This window comes from Crocuta crocuta, unplaced genomic scaffold, assembly GCF_008692635.1.
Source record: "Crocuta crocuta isolate KB4526 unplaced genomic scaffold, BGI_CrCroc_1.0 scaffold118, whole genome shotgun sequence".
Lineage (NCBI taxonomy): Eukaryota > Metazoa > Chordata > Mammalia > Carnivora > Hyaenidae > Crocuta > Crocuta crocuta.
The window spans coordinates 12,983,462-12,999,734 of NW_027551558.1; the positions used below are offsets into that span (position 1 = coordinate 12,983,462).

Consider the following 16,273-nt stretch of genomic DNA (forward strand, 5'->3'; position numbering starts at 1 on the left):
GAACGAGTGCAGTGTTTTGCCAGGTATTGTGCAGGTGGGGGAGGGCATTGCAGACCAGGGGAACAGCAGCCTGAAAAAGCACACAGATGGAGCCTGACGTGTTCGGGAAGCTCTCACGTAGTTCAGTATTAAAAGATGGTTAGAACTTGGAAGGAAAAGGAAACACTTATTAAAACGTAATATCTAAAAGGTGGGGGCCAGACTCTTAGTGGCCCTATATGCCACTTGAAAAAATTTACAGTTTGCCCCTCAAGGAGGGTAGAGAACACTGAAACATTTTGAACAGAGAATTCTATTTTCTCAGACTGGTTTCTATGGCATTCACCGGTGACAGTAAAGAGGGCAGATGGAACGACACGCAGGTGGAGTCTGGGACTCTAGTGAGGTGAGGAAGAGCCAGGGTGGATCTTTCATGGCCTTGACCCCTTTGAGAATATTAGAAAAGCTGAAAGTGCTTACTAGCAGGTGTGCCCTTTCTGTGTTCCTAGACCTCACTATTACTTTACTGCCATTTCTTGAGGTTAAGGACTGGGGCCGTGAGTCTTCTTTATGGTGATGAATGAATCAGGTGACTTTCTAACCAGTTTTCACAAGAGCCAGTTTCACTGTTAGCTTAATTTTTTCAGTGCTTATAAAGGGTGTGGTGACTCATTATTGGAGGTTTTTTTCATTATTATTGTAATGTGCATTCATTGAGAAATAATTACTTGGGTCAAAGATCTCTTTGCCATTTGGGTTCCTATTTTTGCCCAAACTATTTTATAATACAAAATAACATTGTAAGGGATGGATAAATGTCAGGAGAAATTCAGGGGCTAATAAGCGATATAACTGCGTTCTTTCAAGCAAAAGTTAGATACAAATGATATATGAATCATAAGTCTAAATTGAGAAAGCCATCTACCTCACTCTTTAAAATATTAAACTGTTTTTCTTAGTGTTCCTTTGCAAGTGTTTTGATGCCTATGATCAGAGTAGAATACTGATAAAACTTTAATCCGATTGAAGATACCAAAGACCCTTTCTAAAACTAATTGAAAACAAGAATATCAGGATAAAATATAAAAAGCCGTGTTCTACAGTTTTCTAGTTAACAAATTCTGCTATCCCACACAGTCTTGTACGATCAGCATTCAGTAAATATTTGTTAAAAGGCTAAAATGCAGTACATAAATTTAGGAAGAGCTAAAGACAGAAATAACAGAAACATTGTAAGACTTTTTTTAAAGAATTTTTTGATCATTGAAACTTTGGAGAATATAATTAATGGATTATGGATTCACAGAGGCCATATACCCTCTCAGTAATTTGCCCCTGATATTTCTATAAGGTAATAGTTGCTGTTTTTAGATTTTTTTTTTTGATGAGGCATTGGTGGTAGTTTTTTAAATTATAAAACTAAAAATTCAGAACAATAATACATGATTACTGCATAAACATAATACTACTTACTTGAATAAAAATTAAAACTCTTAAAAACTTTAAAGAACACTGATTATTTTTTCCTCCCTCATTCATGTTTATAACCCTTCTTTGTTAGGAAAAGGTATTTGATCATCAGGTATCAAATTCGTACTGTAGACTAGTGCTCTTCGACTCTTACTAACTTTTGGCAGCCACTTGTGAAAGGAAACCATGGGTATAAGCGTATAATAAAAATAAAATCATAATCAGGTGCTCATAGTTATACTATAATTCATTGGCCTCAGTTTGCTTTAAAATGGAGATAGGTATTCTAATCTTTATCTGGTCTACACATTGCCAAAATTTACATATGCTCACTGTTTTCTATATTGTCTGTATTCCTCTCACTTAACTTTCTCAGGAGTCCTAATCTTTTCTTTGGGCCAGATACGTATTACTTCTAGACCTCAACATTTACAGAAATACTAGTGCACCTTACTCTTACAGAAGTTAAGATTTTCTTTTCTTTCCTAACCCCTGTTCTCACCATACTTTAATCCATTCAGTTTTGATTGTTTCTGACTGGGCCATTTGGCTCATCTAGAATATCCAGAGGGGCGCCTGGGTGGCTCATTCAATTGAGCATCCAACTCTTTGATTTTGGCTCAGGTCATGATCCTAGGGTCATGGGATCAAGCCCCATGTTCAGAGTGGAGCCTGCTTAAGATTGTCTCACTCCCCTTCTCTCTGCCCTCCCCATGATTCGTTCTCTCTCTCTCTCTCTCTCTCAAATAAATAAAATGGAAAAAAAAATTAGAATATGCAGAGAATAATTGATGAAGTCATAGTCATTTAACGTGGCCAAGTACAGGAATAAAAGCACTTTTTTTTTTTTTTAGCAGGGCACGTAATACCCTTTAAAGTCTATTTTTCCCACCTTTAAAGATTGCTTGTTCTTTTACTCCATTCCACCTGCCCTATACTTCATCAGTCTGAACCACTCCTCTTCCTTTGGAAAGCTAGACCCTTTCCTGAGTCTGTGCCTTTGCATGACCTCTGCTTGAAATGCCTTTCTCCACTTGGTAGGTAACTTCATTCTTCAAACCCTGGCTCAAAGTCACCTTTTCTGTCAGGCCTTCCCTGATCCCCTGCATTAGCTAGGATCAGGTACAGAGGCAAGTAAGAGAACCTCCAGAATAACAGTGGCTTAAAGACAAGAGAGAATTTCTTTCCCTGCTGTCAAAGTTTAGAATTTGCAGCATAGGGCTGAAATGACTTTAGGGAAGTAATTTCCAACTCACGGCTCCAAAGTCCTTCAGATTTGACCCTTGTCCTCATGGTCCAGAGTGGAGGTATCTGTTTTAAGCAGCCTGATGTAGGAAGGAACAAAAAAAGGGACCAAGAGCATACAGCATTTCCGGGGTCTCTCACGCACGTATCTGTGTGCACCTCATTGGCATAAATGTGTTTATTCTTGGTCGCTTTGTACCAGCTAATTGTATTGTTATGGAAGAAGGGGAGGACAAGTATGGGGTGCAGCTAGCAGCGTGCCACACGTCCCCAGCTCGAGGTAGTTGCTTTGCACTTTGTGTTCCCAGCACCAATTAGAATTAATTAGAGTTTAGGTTGTATTGTAATTTGTTTGCCTTCTTCACCAGATTGTGGACTTCGCAGACTGAATGTGTTTTTCTTTCTTTTTTTTCCTTTCTCTCTCTATCTCTAGCACTTTACATAAAGTTCAGCAAATAGTCCATGCTCATAGAGTATTGAATGAATAGATAAAGACATTTGGGAAGATTACAGCAAAATTGTCAGCGACCTAAGTAGCCAATGATATTTAAATACCCATGTGAACAAGGGAAACTGCTTATGTAAACACTGATTTCTTAGACTTAATTTTTTCTTCCCATTTTCTATATTACATGGAGATGACACTGCCACTAATTGAGGGCGTGGCTTCTCCAAATTAACCACACAGAGTACAAAGTTACTTAAAAGCTTGTATATTCTTCTGTGTCCTACTCATTTTTTTTTTAAACTGTGGCCAAATACACATAAAAGGTAACCATTTTAGCCATTTTTAGATATATGATTCTGCAGCATTAAGTACATTCACATTGTTGTGTAACCATCCCCATCATCCATCACCAGAGCTTTTTTATGTTCCCCAACTCTGTCCCCATGAAACCCTGACTCTACCTCTTCTCTGTCCAGCCCTGGCAGCCACCACTCCACTCTCTGTCTCAATGAATGTGACCACTCTAGGTACCTCACGTAAGTGAGATCATACAATATTGTCCTTTTGTGATGGGCTTATTTCACTTAGCATAATGTTTTCAGGGTTCATCCATGTTGTAGCCTGTATCAGAATTTCTTTCCGTTTTAAGGCTGAATATAATTCATGTGTATGTGCCACCTTTTATTTATCCTTTCATTTATCAATGGATGTTTGAGCTGCTGTGTTATGGTTTGGTGAGTTTTTTGTTCTTTTTTGTTTTTTGTTTTTTGGTTTTTTTTTTACAAACATCCTCAAGAGAGATAGAGTCTTATTCTACTGTAATTTCACCACCACTATCCCCAAACACAAACCACAAAAATCATAATCATAATTTAATCAAACTGTATAATCATATACCTTTTTAAAAAGAAATTTAACAAGGTGAAAATAATCACCTATATTAGGAAAATAGCTTTATGGGAAGTAATGTACTCCCCTTTGCCAATCACAGTTTCTGAAGTATAAACTAAAAAAATAAAATTAAGCTATGAAAAACATCCTGGTGTGAAATCTGGAAAATGGGTACAAGAGTGGAATTAGGAAGAAACATAAGTGGATTTTCACAAGAAAAGATTAGATTTTGTTTTAATTAAGAGTCTCTGACTATATGGTAAAGCCATAGGAGAGTACAACCTGTGAGTCCCTATCATTTTAAAATATAGAGATTTTAAGGGCTCCTGGCTGGTTCTCTCGGAGGGACGTGCAGCTCATGAGTTTGAGCCCCACACTGGGTGTAGAGAGAACTTAAATAAATAAAGATTTTTTAAAAATAACTAAATACGGTGATTTTACTGTCACTGGACCATGAGAAAGAAATTATGACTGTAGCTTGGTGGTTTGCTTTTATGAAATTCTCTAGCATTGAAAAAAAAAGGGTTATGAATGGGTGGAGTAGGGAAGATTAGCTCTATCTATTCCTGTCACCTGACCCCTTTTGTTATTAGGTGGAAGTTATCTCAGTGACAAGAATGATTGGATATTTGATTGCCAATAATATGACTGATGCCTAGGGAATTCTTGGTTTTGGCCTCTATCCAACTGGTCGCATAGTCCAAATAGCAATCTAATACTTGTACTAAAATTCTCAGATCAAGCTTTCAAATAATTATTTAAGTAGAATGCATGTCCAGTGGTTTAAGCAGAATCTCAAACGCTTTCCCATTGCTGCTGATTGTTTGGTCATTTTGGCAAAATGGTGAATCAGACTTGATTAGCCAACTTACAGGCCAGCAGCTGATTTAGTCAATTGATTGAGCCAAGACTGAAGCGCCAGAATAGAATAGAGCACATTGGTCCTAATACCTTTCTGTCTTTTCCAAAAACGTCTGGATATAAATTCCCATCCCTCCCCTAGGTATTTTGTGTTGCAAGAAGAAGCATAAGATTTCCTTGTTTTGACTCTTACAGTACCATTGTAGAGATAAAATTAACAAGCCTGCAACAATCTGAACAGAAGAGAACTGTGATGTTAGCAGTAAACCCTTTTTGAGAAATTAGAGCTTGGTATAGACTGTAAACATTGAATTGAATGGTGAAGTACAGAGTAGTGAAAGTGTTTGAGAGGGAAGAGGCTTAAGTTGGGATAAGACAGGGCCTGATGGTGGATGGCAGCAAGTGAAAGTCAGGTACAAGCCACTACACGTGACTGTTGACTGTTCCTGAAAGGAGAGGCGTCCAGCAGTGGGAAGAGTGTAGGAAGAGGGGGGAGACTAAGGTGTTGTAGAAGTCCAGGAATGTGCCAGTAGAAACCTGGACAGGGTTACTGGCAGTGAGAGTCATTCTGGAAAAAGAAACTGTTGAACCTAGTAACATTAAATGTAAGGGTGGTAAGTGGAAGAAGAATAAAGTAAAACTTTTCTGAGAAATTCTGTAGGAAATGGGTAGTGATATCCCAATTTGGGGAAGAATCTTAAGATAATTTTAGATGTAGTGACTAGGAGGTACAATTGGGAATAGCCGAATGGAGACAGACTTTTTACGCTATTAGGACGAAAAAGTGGGTGGAATGTGTGGTCTGAAAGTGTGCTCCTCATATGTACCCAGCTGTACTTGACGAGGTAAGAATTGGTCCTAGAAAATACATGATATAACAGTAAAGGCAAGAACACACGTTCTTCTAGTTTCTCTATATATGTGAAAACTCTTAAAATCAAATAAAATTTTTTTCCCATTAGCTTTATTTCAACTGAAGGGACTGAGTTAAATAGATGACGTTTAGAAATTGCATCCAGGAAACGGAAGTTCTTCTCCCACACTGTTAAATGGAAAGTGAATCCAAACTGTTTACATGGCTAGTGGGATGCAGAACAGGGGCAAGAACCAGGGTTCCCTCATTAAGCACCACATCTTAGAATAAGTAAGTATTGTGGCAGAATACCATCGTACCATGGAGAGTTATGTTCTTAAATATTGTAAGTTATTGAATTAACTACTTAAGGTGTAGCTGAATTTCATAACATTGGAAGTAATCTGCCAGTATGTAATTGAATATTTCATGTTTCTCTTTAGTGGAAGATTTTGTTGGGTCTGCTGTGCCAAATGTTTATGGCTTTCTCTCTCAGAATGGCTTTTTGTATATAGCAAAACATATATAACCATATGGAGTCAAGTAGGAGAAAAACTTGGCAAAGGAGGGTTTCTCTTATAATTAGATTAGAAATTGTCCAAAGACGTAGTATGTTACAGTAATGAAAAAGGTCATATAATCCGGGAAACGATCGTCTGGTATAGAGATGGACTATTACTGGAGTTTCACTAAAGGCTCCTGAGGTGGTGGTTAGCACTTCGCTACTGCCTACAACAAATACTGCTTCTTGCTTTCTTTGTTCTCTCTTGTGCATGCTGCCTTTTTGCTCTTTATTTTCCTTTTTTGTAGTGAAGTACGTGTATATATTGAACAGTGAATAAAATATAAAGGATCAGTTTAAAGAGTAATTAAAAGCGCACCACCCAGATTAAGACACAGAGCACTGTCCGTGCCCTTCCACATACAGTGCCTGCCAGTGCTCCTTCCAGTCCAACCTCAGCTGTTTCTATCTACCCTGTCCCGTCTCCCGGAAGTAACCGTATTCCTACTTTGGTGATAATCATTTTTTTCTTCTCTTTAAAGATGCCTGTGTGTGCTTTACTTTTCTTTAAAAGTTTTCTTTTGCCCTTTGGCACACATATATGCAGACATATGTATATATGTCAATATGGAGTCTTTTGTGTCTGACTTACTTTTGTGCTCTTCATCCATATGTTATGATATTTTTATTTCTCTAATGCATTGTACCCATTCTACTCCATCACATGAATACGCCGTGCAAACCCAGACTACAAACCACTGTCTGGGGCCGACAGACTTCTTAGGGACTTGTATCCTGGATATCCTACCCACCGTGCTTTCTTTCTCTTGCTTCTCTCTGGGCTAAAGCAATCTTCCCTACAATCCCCTAGGGTTGGCATTAGGGTTTAGGTTTTGTACAGTTCACCTTTACCTAAGATTATAGCTCTTCGGGGTCCTAGTGGAATGTGGGAAAGAGTTCCCTTATACTCCACTTTCTGAGGCATTTTTGCACTGACAGTTGTTCGCCCCTCCCTGTGAGGGTGATTTGCTGTGTTCTTTCTGCAAATGCCTTCAGGGCCAGAGTGTCTTCAGGGGGTCTGGTTACCTCTCTGGGGTACCAGGTGCCCCTAGAATTTGTTCCGGCAGTTTCCCACCATTTTGTCAGCTTTTTACTTTAAGATGCTTTTAGGGCTTGGGGTTTTTGTTGATTTTTTCTTTTTCTTTCTTTCTCTCTCTTTTTTTTTTTAATCTAGGGATTTTTAATTGTTTTCAGCAGGAGGGTTGGTCTGAAAAATCCTAGTCTGTCATTACCAGATATGGTATCCTCTTGATCTTGATTTTTTCCCCCACTTAGCCTCCTATTTCCTGTTTTTTCCTTCAGCCTCCATGTTAATGACCTTCACAAACATTCATATATTGAGCATTTACTATGTACCAAGCATGACACAAAACAAAGTTCCTGCTTTCTTGAAACTAACATAGTGGATTCTGGATTGTGGGCAAAGTAGTAGCACTATAAGATAGCATTTTACAAACTGATACACAGAATATTAGTGTCCTCTGAAATCTTGATAAGGTATCATTGCCAAATAAGTCTAGGCAGTAAGGTATCTTCTCTCAGAGAGCTCAGGCATTACCTTACTTAAACTGAAAACTTTATAGAATGCCTCTTAATATTTTATGGCATCCTAGGAACCCAGAGAACATGATTTCTGAAATTCTGGAGTAGGATTTTGGAGTGTTATTAAATACCTCTGTATTATTGCGTGTTGTCACAGAGCAATTTCAGCTCTGTTCAACTATAGGTTGACTGTGACTTTTCCCAGTCATGTATAAGGGGAACATTTGCTGAGGGAGTAAACCAAGGCAGCCATGCTCTACATTATAAATGACCTTCTCTTACTTGGCTGTAGGTGGTTGGAATGGTGTGGGTGCCCAAATCAGAGGCGCCACTCATAGGTCAGCCACTGGCCAGCCGGGTGCACTTGCACAATTTCATCCAGCTGGGAACCAGCCGAACCAGTCAGGTTCCCACAGATCTCATCGGCTGGTTAAAAAAAAAAATCTAACTCTTGCTTTTAATTTTCTGTCTGGATGTACTCAGGGTAGACAAGTAGAAGGGAGTGGTTGCCATAAGGAGACACATGATGATGTTGGATCACAGAACTTAGAAAAAGTCAAGGATTTTGCACTTAACTCCTTTTAATTTTTAACTCCTTTATCCTCACATCCATACTTAGAACCAGTCCTTGGCCACCAGCACGCACAACGACATTTGCCAGACTGAGTGAATGTCCATACTCTGCAGCCCGAAGAGACTGATACAGAAGAGTTGAATTCCTATCAAAGTGCTGCTTTTTTGCTTAACAACTCGAGGTTGTTTTCATGGAGATGGAATACACACCATTGCCACCTCTGCTCATTCCCTTCTCCTTTTGATTACATTTTAGAAACTTGTCTTCTGAGCTCAGCTGTGTCAAAAGTGGTATTGTTATATAGCATCGCATAATCTATTTCTGTTGGTTGTCTTATAAATAGTATCTTCATGTACCAAAAACTGCACATTACTTACTATTGGGACTCTTTGAGAAAGGGTATTTTGTATTTCCCAATCCAGTGTTACTTAGCACTATTTGAGAAAAATCAAGCTGGCTCTGTAGAGATCTCTGTATTTGTTATTCCTTTCCCCACTGATTTTGTTCACCAACTCCTCACCTCCTCTGTCTTTGTGTGACTTTTTCCTTCCTCGTTGTCTTCCCACCTTTTCTTAAAAAGTGTTTTTTAATACTTCATCATTTATTTCCTTTGCATTTTACACATAATTTTGGATTTATAATATGAAATTAGGTTGGTGTTTTTCAAGATTTACTTCCTTTTTCAATAGAGTTTTTTCCGACACATTTGAATGTAATGTTTTAGAAAATACAGAAAGGGAAAAAAATGAAATTATAATTTAAAAAACCACCCAAGATTACCACATTAGTATTTCCTATTCATAATGTCTTTATTAAATATATATTTATATGTATATGTGTATGCTGAGGTAAATTTAGATGTACGGTTTAATGTCCATATTCATTTAATATCATGAACATTTCCAGAATTTTAAATACTCCCAAGACATGATTTTAATGTCTTTTTGTTAGTCCACCATATAAGTACACAAGCTATTTAACAAATTCTCTGTTAACTCAGCAATACAGTTATTGCCAATTTTTTGCTAAAATAATACTATGAAGACTATTTCTTGTATAAAAATGTGTGTCCTTATCTGACTATTTTCTTGGAATAAATTTCTAATTGTAAAACCTATGGTCTAAAGGCATAGTATGTCATTTGTCATTTAATTTTGTTTGTGTGTATATTTTTTGGTATCCAGAGTTTAAAGTTTTATGTCATTGTGTCATTTGGATTTCCTTTTGGTTTCATTCTTCAACATTTTGCTTAAATAGGCTTTCCTATCTCTTCTGTGAGAGGTCATATGGTTCTTTCTATTTACTCCATTGAAATTCTCACCCATTCCTTTTATAGGAACATTTGAGATGACTAGATTATAGACCGAGAAGCGCAGTTTTCAAGTTTCAGAAAATTTGACGGCTAACTGTATTTTTATTCCCATCTACTTCCAAACAGAAGGGAAAAAGATGATTAATAATAAACCTATAGTTGAACATTTAGTATAATGAGAGTTGATCTAGCCTTACATAAGGGAGTGGAAGGGGGATCTCCAAGTCTATCAGAAACTTATAAACTAAGGTCTTCCATTTGGATTTCCTGTTGGTAATAGCAGAAAAGAGGAGAAACAGTCTGTTAGGTTTTTCATTGTCTGCTTAAAGGAGGAAGCATATTGATTTTTTTTTTTTTTTTTTTAAGAGAGAAATCTTGGCAGTAAAGTCAAAGAGGAGTTTTTTTGTGTGGATCTTTATATGAGGAATGATGTCTTTGATACCATTTCTTAGACCATGGAATAATACAGGCCATTTATTTTATAAATTCTTTTTTTAAGCTTATTTCTGTTTGTTTGTTTGCTTGTTTGTTTGTTTTTTAGTAATCCCTGCACCCAGCATGGGACTCAAACTCGCAACCTGATATCAAGAGTCACATGTTCTTCTGACTGAGCCAGCCAGGCGCCCATTTTATAAATTCTTAATAAAAGTTGAGAGTATAATATTAAGTTGTAATTCTAGTAAAGTACATCTGTAGGGAGTCAAAATAATGCAGACCATATATTTGAAGTAATTTGATCAAATACAGAGCACAGAAAAGCTTTGTGGATGGTTCAGTATTGCTTAAACCAGGTGTTTGAACATAATAGTCAAGATTTCTAAAAATCAGATTTGACTTATGTGTATTTGTGATTCCCAGTTAGAAATAGCAGTTTGGGAGTGGTTCGTCCACATTAGATCCAAGTGTTTAGCTGGAAAGTTTGACATAGGGGGAAATTAGAGTCTATTATTATTTGACAAGGTGGAGAATATGAGAATTAACTGTCCCTTAAACTGCTCGATTCATCTTTGAAACTATTTAAGCTTACTTTTCTCTGTTTGTAAAAAGAACCCCCATCTTAAGCTATATTTATGGGAAGTAAATATTCCCTTAACTCTGTAGGAAGGTTTTTTTTTTAGGGGGTGTCGGGGAGTGAGGGGAGTTTGTATTGACAGAACAGTGTGGCTTTTGTTAGGTATTTTTGCAACTAGCACTGACTTGCAGTGTTTAAATTGAGCACTAAATCAGCGCCTGACTGAAACATGACTAGCTGTAGGTAATGAGACTATTTAGACAACTCTGTACATTGGATATTAGAATTATACTTTAATCGGACAATAGTGTGATCAAGAGTCAGAACTGTAACTAACTGCTGTGCTAGTGCTAGATATGAAATAATGTGACTCTATTTGTGGAATGCCGTGCTTATTTTTTTTTTTAAATGCTAACATTAAAAAAAAAATCACAGCACTTTGAGGTTAGTGCATTCAGTTGCTTGTAGAGGAAAGACTACCTGAGTTGGCTAGAGACAGAGGGTTGCTTATCCTCTTTAACATCTCCCATGAAAGACTCCTCACAAATCTCTTTTGGTTGTTTATTTACATTTTTAACTATTTGCAATATTTTTTTTCCTAAGAGTTTCTAAGGAATTCTCCTTTTTAGAGAAAGATTCTTTATACACAGAAAAACAACCATTTGGTCACCTTTTTTCTCCAAGTGATACAGTTTCAGGTATGTCAGTTACCTTTGTATCCCTAAGTTAGGATACTGAGAATTAATTGGGTTTTTTTTTGCTCCTTTGATGTACAGTTCTTAAAGTATGGAGGAAGTAGCCAGACATAGAGTACCTGGACTTTGTTCCTAGCTGCTTAAAATCCTGGAATGAATATTGTGGAAGACGTTCAGAGGGCAGGGAGTGGAGGAAGATAGGCTAGGCAGTGGTTACACCTCAGACGTGTCAATGATGCTGAAGCCTGGACCTGGGAGAGGGGCAGTGAGATGGAACGGATGGACCTGGCACGGCTGTGGGCTGGACTGTAGACCATATTCTTACAGTTCATTGCTCCCTAGGGAAGCACAAAGGCAGTGGTAACTCTAGCACATTTTCCTTCTTCCATTTTAATCTCATCCTTCTGGAGCATGTAGAAGTTAGAACTTTGGTTAAAGGAATTATTTAACAGAAATATCAATCTGTTTTCTTGCCCTTTAAGGTAATTTTCTTTGTTGCAAGTCATTTAATTTCTGTTTCCACTGTTGGTTGGTAGTATATAGATATATTTGTACTTAGCAGAGAAATATATGAGTGTGTGTGTGTGTGTGTGTGTGTGTGTGTGTGTTTATCTTGTATCCTGTTACCCTGCCGAGAACTTACTTGTATTAGTTCTAGGGTGTTCATTTGCCCTTTCTTCCGTCCTTCCTTCCCCTTTCCTTCCCTCCTAAGATGCCTTAAGGTTTTCTATGTGGACAATCATGTCATCTGAGAATGGACAGTTTTATTTCTTCCCTTCCAATTAGTGTGCATTTATTTCTTCTTCTAGCCATATTGTGCTGGCTGTCTCTTCTCTTTTGACCCTAAGCTCTTGCTCTGGCCACCAGTGACTAGAAATCACAGTTGTTAGACAGGCTAACTTTTCTGCCTGGAATGCTTGCCCGAGTTGGGGCTTTCCTGTGCAGAGATTTTTAATTACTGATTCAAAGTGTTTAAGAATTATGGACTATTGATTTTTTAATTTCTTCTTGAGTGAGCTTAGGAAATTTATATTTTTCAAAAAATCTAGCCACTTCTAAGTTTATTAGCTTAAAGTTGTTCATATGGCCTTTTATCCTTTAAATCTTTATTTTATATCTTTATTTGTTCCCCTTATGTCTTACAGTATTCATACCTGTAGTTTGTGACCCTAGACTATTGTGCTTTCTAAGGGTTTTGGTCTTCTCTTGATTGGTCAGTGCGCAGGTACACAGCACATCTCTTTTCCCTAACCCCCTGCGCCGTTTCTAATTTGGAGTTTCTAAGCTGCTATACACTTGGTATCCAGAGAATAAAGTTGTTTAAAATGCGGGTCAGCTTAGAATAAATATTGCATGGAGCAAGGGCTTCAAGTATTCTCTGAGTATTCTTCAAGTATTCATCTGAGAACGTGAACTTTTATTACAATGTCTTCCATGTACGATATCGGTAAATGTTAAAATGAGTATATTTCTAATCATCTTTTCAGCTTCCTTGTATCTCAGCTTTTGATAGATAAGGTTCTAACTCTGTTCTTTTAACAAGTTAAAGATTTTTAATTGTCCTCTTTTTTTTTTTTTTAAATAAAATTGTATGTTGTGTGGTAATAGATAACACAAAACTGGGTGTATTAGAGTTCCTAGTCTGTAATTTTGGTCAAAGTGTTCTTTTTGACATTAGTTTTCTTAAGCGTTTAAAAGGTATCCTTATTTGCCTTTACTTTTCTCAAGACCCCTCCCATAATTTCTAAAGAATAGACTGATTTCAAGGTGCTTAAATTTTCTTTTTTCTTAAGCTGGTAGAGAATCTAGATCAAAAAAAGGGAAGTTGTCCTAATTATGTTCATTTTATTTCTTAGATTCATTACAAGCTCTCAAATTATTTGAAGACCCTTAGTTTTCTTCAGGCCTAAAGTTTGGCATAGAAGAGAGTAGTGCCCATTAGTTTATACAAGGAGGGTAAATGTATTCTCAGTAGTATTAGATAAAAAGTAAAAGGATAAAAGGAAAATGTTGTTATAAAAAAATCATCTTACTTTCGTCCTTTAAGGAAAGTGTTGTTAAAAAAAAATCATCTTACTTTCGTCCTTAGAGTCTTTGAATTTCTTGTGATACTAAGCTGCTGGGGTTATAAAGTGGTTACCCTTCCTAGAGAAGGAAATGGTCCAGATTACAGTTACTCACTTACCATTAGTAACTGAATATTCTTTGTAAATTATTAGCACAATCACAAGGAGCTCATTGTTAAGCACTTTCCCAAGTCAGAGATTCTTTTCTGGATTAAAGCTAGCCAGCCTAGTAGCTTGCTCCACCAAATTCTTCAGCTGAGAGTTGTTTTGCTTTGTTGGTGTTTGTTTGTTTGTTTGTAGCTGCCTTTTGGTGTTAAGGGAGATGGGGGAACAGGACTGTCGATGCCACACGTCTGTGTGCCTGTCTATAGAGGCAGTATCTACAGTACTAACCACACACTGTTCCGGAGCTTGGGAAGGTGCCTGATTTGCCCAACTGAAGCAGCCTCCCTTGAGGTGAGAGAGATAAAGGGAAGACTAACTCACCAATTCTCTCTCCCTGACATAAAACAGCTTTGCTTTGTGCCACTGTCACCAACAGGTACCTTCTCCTGCCTTGGATTGGCCATAAAACAGAAGCTACCATTTTTGAGCCCCTGTGATTGACTCAGCTGTACTCACCTTATATCATGTTATCCTCTTAAAAACCCTTGTAAAAGAGGGCTCATTGTTCCTAGTTTTATATGGAAAGGCCGAGACTTAGATTTCACACAGCTAGCAGAGTGCTTGAATTTGATTTTCGGGCCTTCTGAAGCTAAAGCATATGTTCCTTGTGTTCCACCGCAGTCTGCCAATAATGCGGGCCAGGTAAGAAACGTTTCAGTGAACGGTGTATTTGTTAGCTCATTACATAAGATGCTTTCTCCATAGAAAATGAAGTGGAACTTATTGGGATTTTATGCTTCCCTCGTATGCAGTATCTATATGGTAAAATTTAAATTGTGACACTGTTTTCATAGACTAAAAAGGAACATAGGAGCAAAAATGTAAGTGAATGAGGACTGTGTTTCTGGACCTTGCCCAGTGCTATGCAGATTAGCTATGCTTAGTTTAGGTTGTAGATGAACTATAGCTTCCACTGCTATGGAACATTGAAATCCCTGTTGTGTTTCCCTGGAAGTAATATAACTTTAAATGGTTAATAGAATTTACGGTCTGATGGATACTGTACATTGGAAGATACTGACATTTTGCCATGACCCAAAACTGAATGGGAGAATTAATTTTTAAAAGGAAGACAAGTTAAAACTTTATGCTAGATAGTACTGGTAGCATTTTTGAAGCCTTCTGTCTTTTGAGTGTCTCATATGTGAAAGACTTTAATAGATATGACTTCTAATCCTCAGATCCAACCCATGAGGTGGCTGGTGTTATCCTCATTTTACCAAGAGGGAAATTTAAGTTCAGAAATCCATCCAAATACGAACACATCCAAGTTCACAGCATTCTGAAGTGGTAAAGCTGGACTTGACCCTCGTGTCCTGCTCCACTTCCCCATAGACGGTCTCGTGCCTGTGTCCTTTACATTATGCTGCTGGAAGACAAGGGCAGGCAGCAGCTCTGCAAGTGATTTGGGTTTAAGAATGGGATCTTGGTGGCCTGCAGCGCCCTCCTCCCCTGGAGGTTAGGATTATATGAGTAAAAATTGAGACACAGAGATACAAATTTTATTTACTTGGTTTTTTTTTTATTATTATTATTAGAAATAGCCCTTCAGTTATCTTTTTGGAGAAAGTATTAAGCAGTCTAACACTGTGACTTGACTCTTAATTTGATGTCCCTCTTTTCTTCTTTTTTTAAAAAATGGACTACTGTATTTCTTTTAATATGCAGGAAGAAATACAAGAACTTCTTATGCTTCATCCCTTGAAATTAGGCATGTGGTTTCAAACACATTCTTTTTTTTAATGTTTTATTAATTTCTGAGAGAGAGAGAGACACACACAGTGTGAGCAGGGGAGAGGCAGAGAGAGAAGGAGACACAGAATCTGAAGCAGGCTCCAGGCTCTCAGCTAGCCGTCAGCACAGAGCCCGACACGGGGCTCGAACCCACAAATCGCGAGATCATGACCTGAGCCGAAGTTGGATGCTCAACCGACTGGGCCACCCAGACGCCCCTCAAACACATTCTTAACAGATCCTTGCTAGTATTCTAGAAAAGAAGAGCCTATTATTTACATAGATCCGTTAGTTTTAATAAGGTCAGAATATTTCTGAGTGGTACAAGAGCCTACACAAAGGTTGAGGACTTTCATAATAGGCATAGCATAGACAGCAAAACATTCACAATAAGCCTGTGAATCATATATCTTTTACTCTGCATTCTTTTGGTCAGGTTATTGTTTCACTCTTTACAATTGAAATGGAACAAACATAATTTTCTTTTGAGTATGTGTGTGCTAGCTTTGTCGACTTGTAATATCAGTTCCAGCCTTTTCTTGCTCTGCAATAGTTGAAGAAACATAGAAATGATGTTTTCCTTGAGGTTTTAATGAGCTTTGTCATGACACTCCCTGGACTAGAGTTGTTGGTGTACAGAGTAAGCTGTATTCAAGAAGAAGTAGAAAACCTTAAACAGACTGATGATAATGGAAGAAATTTACATCCAAGATATTTCTAATCTCTCAGTCGTATTCATTTCTGCATCTCTAAAATTGAGATCATTTTTACTCGCAGGATTGTTGGGAGAAGCAAAATTCGTGTATCAGTGCCTGGCACATGGTAGCAGTCAGTAACAGAGTCATCCTCAGCTCTCCCGTCACC

The 16,273-nt window shown here is 37.7% G+C and overlaps 1 protein-coding gene across 2 annotated transcripts in view; it reads left to right on the forward strand.

Moving 5' to 3' along the window:
• The first annotated feature begins 366 nt into the window (after window positions 1-366).
• Window positions 367-16,273, forward strand: part of SOCS5 (suppressor of cytokine signaling 5) — a 31,104-nt gene continuing 15,197 nt past the window's right edge. The window contains exon 1 of one of the 2 annotated variants that reach the window (XM_077749291.1): window positions 367-385. The gene's annotated coding sequence lies outside the window, so the exon portion shown is untranslated. Of the gene's footprint in view, window positions 386-13,947; window positions 13,967-16,273 lie in introns of those variants that run through there. The other variant, XM_077749292.1, reaches the window with a different exon arrangement.